The sequence below is a fragment of the Arvicanthis niloticus genome, chromosome 12 (genome assembly GCF_011762505.2).
Source record: "Arvicanthis niloticus isolate mArvNil1 chromosome 12, mArvNil1.pat.X, whole genome shotgun sequence".
In the NCBI taxonomy this organism is placed as follows: Eukaryota; Metazoa; Chordata; class Mammalia; order Rodentia; family Muridae; genus Arvicanthis; species Arvicanthis niloticus.
The window spans coordinates 13512987-13516127 of NC_047669.1; positions in this window are offsets into that span (position 1 = coordinate 13512987).

Below are 3141 nucleotides of genomic sequence, written 5' to 3' on the forward strand. Positions count from 1 at the left end.
ATTTACTATTTAATGTATTTCCAGGTTTTCTATTGTGTTTCTGGGTTTTATTTCTTACTGAATTTGAGGTATTTATCACCTATTTCTGATATAAGGTCATGATCATAGATATAGTTTTTTTAAAACATTATGAATAATGCTACTAAATGAAATTATTTTTAACACAATATTTTTATACTTCTTTAGTAGCTATTAATTTTTTGTGGTCCATTTAACTATGCTTGACTTTCTGAGGCTATTCTCCTCTGCTTTTTGGTAGCTTATCTTAATAATCTTTAACATTTTATTTAATCAAACTGCACCATGTGTACAAAAGTGTATAAGTGTGAAGTTCATTAAGTAGTACTTCTAGTAAACCCAGCACACTGTATAATTAGCTTTGAGATATAGAAACAATAATAGAGTAAAACTCCTGGCTTATTATTTATACATATCCTACATAATTACTCTGTAATGTGCTTAACAGCTGACTCAAATTTGAAAATCATGTTAAGTAGTTGAGAGAAGATAATTTCCATAAAATTACATTATGTTGTACAACTGCCCAATTTTCTTCTTATATTCATTGCCTTTTATTTTTGTTTATATATTTATGAACATTACATGTTTTTAAATAATCGGAATTACAATGTAATGATGACATATAGTTAAGCTAAACATCTTATTTAAAAAGGCGATTGACTACAAATACACACATGAAAATGTATATACATACCTGTGTTACTTATTTATATTAATGTTTTATAGAGTGTTAAGACTATGAAAACAATTTCTTCAGTTTCCAGTGTTAACACCTTTGGTAATTTGCATTAGAGAAGTTCTTCATACATCATAGAGTTGACATTTTATTTTGTTTGAAAACACAGCTGTATGATTTTTAAATTATCATTGATGTTATTACTATTAGAGAAGGAAGCATGTCACAGCATACATATGAAGGCCAGAAGACAACTTCATGACGTCAGTTTTCTCATCCCAATTTTATCTAGGTTCTGGTGTCAAACTAAGATTGTCGTCTTGCCAATCCTGTTTCTGTTTAAGTATGGTATAAATCTCAACCATGTATTCTTTTTTAACGCACAAGTATTCTGCTTGATTTCAGCATGAGTATGTTTTAATACATTTATTTAGAGAAGAAAATGAGTGGTTCTGTGGTTGTTTGAATGGTTACGGCCCCCCATAAGCTTCTATATTTGAATGTTTAATCACCAGGGAGTAACACTACATTAGAAGGATCAGAAGGTGTGTCCTTTTTGGAGGACATGTGTCATTGGGGGTGAGCTTCGAGGTTTCAAAGCCACAGTAGGCTCGGTGCTACTCTGTTTATGGATCACTATGTAATTCTCACTTGCTATTCAGTGCCATGAGTGCTGTCCTGATCCAATATGCCCCCATCTAGACGTAAATGTATTAACCCTTAAAAACTGCAAGTAGGCTCCAATTAAATTCTTTCTTTTTAAAGAGTTGCCTAGGACATGGCATCTCTTCACAGCAATAGGACAGTGACAAGGACAGGTTCCATATCTGACAGTGTAAATTCCAAAATTACCTTAACCTTTCAGCTTACAAAATGGAAAAAAATAAGAATATAGAAATATATGAAAAGGGAGACACAGTTATTCTAAAAACTCTTCTAATAAAAAATGTAAAGAATGAAGAGCACGTGATGTGGTTATTATCTGTTATGAGGTGGCCTAGCATCATGGCATCTATTGTGTTAAATAGTCATAGCACTTTCACATCACCCTTACTTAGGAAAGAAGTTATCTTTGAAGTAGGAACAAGCATCAGAGGGTGCTTAACATTCTCTTCACCAATAAACAACAAACAAATAAATAAATAATCACAAATACTTAATATACATGTTAATAGCATAAACAATAATAGCCAAAACCACAACTTCTCTGCCACACTTGACAAACATAAAAAATCATTAGAAAATAATCTATTTTAAATTACGTAGAAGTATAGAATAGTATCAATACAGTAATGAACAGAGGTTTAAGTTTGTCTTATTTAATGCCCTGATTTTATAAAGGTACTCTCTTGGTATTTTTGCAGTATAATAAAGTAATATACAAGATTTAAAAAATCAATATTATATACAATAATACTGTATCTAAATGTATATGAATCTGAACATTATAAATGAGCTACATCATTTTGTAGGATAGCTTGCAGATACATTTTTATCAATTGGAAAAACCAAAATGTATTCCTGAATTCTCCTATCACCTTCCTTTTCATTTAACAAAACATTATACTATTATGCTGAATTGAATATACTTGGCCCAGGGTGTGGCACTATTAGGACGTATGTCCTTGTTAGAGTATGTGTCACTGTGGGCATGGGCTTTAAGACCCTCATCCTAGCTGCCTGGAAGCCATTCTGCTCCTGGCTTCCTTTGGATGAAAGTGTAGAATTCTCACCTCTTCCTGAAGCAGGCCTGCCTTGATGCTGCCATGCTCCTGCCTTGATGATAACGAACCAAACCTCTGAAAACTGTAAGTCAGACCCAATTAAATGTTGTCCTTTACAAGAGGTGCCTTGGTCATTGTGTCTGTTCACAGTAGTAAAACCCTAACTAAGACAGCTATAGATTCTAACTCTTTACAAAACCGACTAAATCATTTCCTAAGCTCACATTATTTGCAGCCAAGCCTCATTTATTTTCTCTTTTGTGACTGAATGCAGCAGAATCTTTTTTTCTCCCTTCCTCCAACCCATGCTAAATGGTACATATAGGTATCACTTCATTTTTTTCTTAGCATAAGATAGCAAAATTATAGCCTGGTCCCTCAGCTGGCCAGAAATTGATTCATGAATCTCATCTGCTTCTCCTTTTACCTCTCAGTTCCATTTTGCATTCCAAATGGGAGGCATTCTATCCGCTTCCCTTGCTTCTTGCTCTGGAACACCTCTCCTGCTTATCTTCCACTTAACATCTGACTCATCTTTAACAGCACATAATTTTAGTAAGTTAGCCCTGCACTGGACTTGGTAAGCACATGCCCCTAACTCAAGGCTCTCTTTGAACTTATGAGTAGCTTGTTTGTGTTCTATTTCAACTATGTAATATTGTGTGAGTTTCAAGAGGACAAATCACTTTCCTTGTTACTCTGTTTCATCCTGTGTCTGAC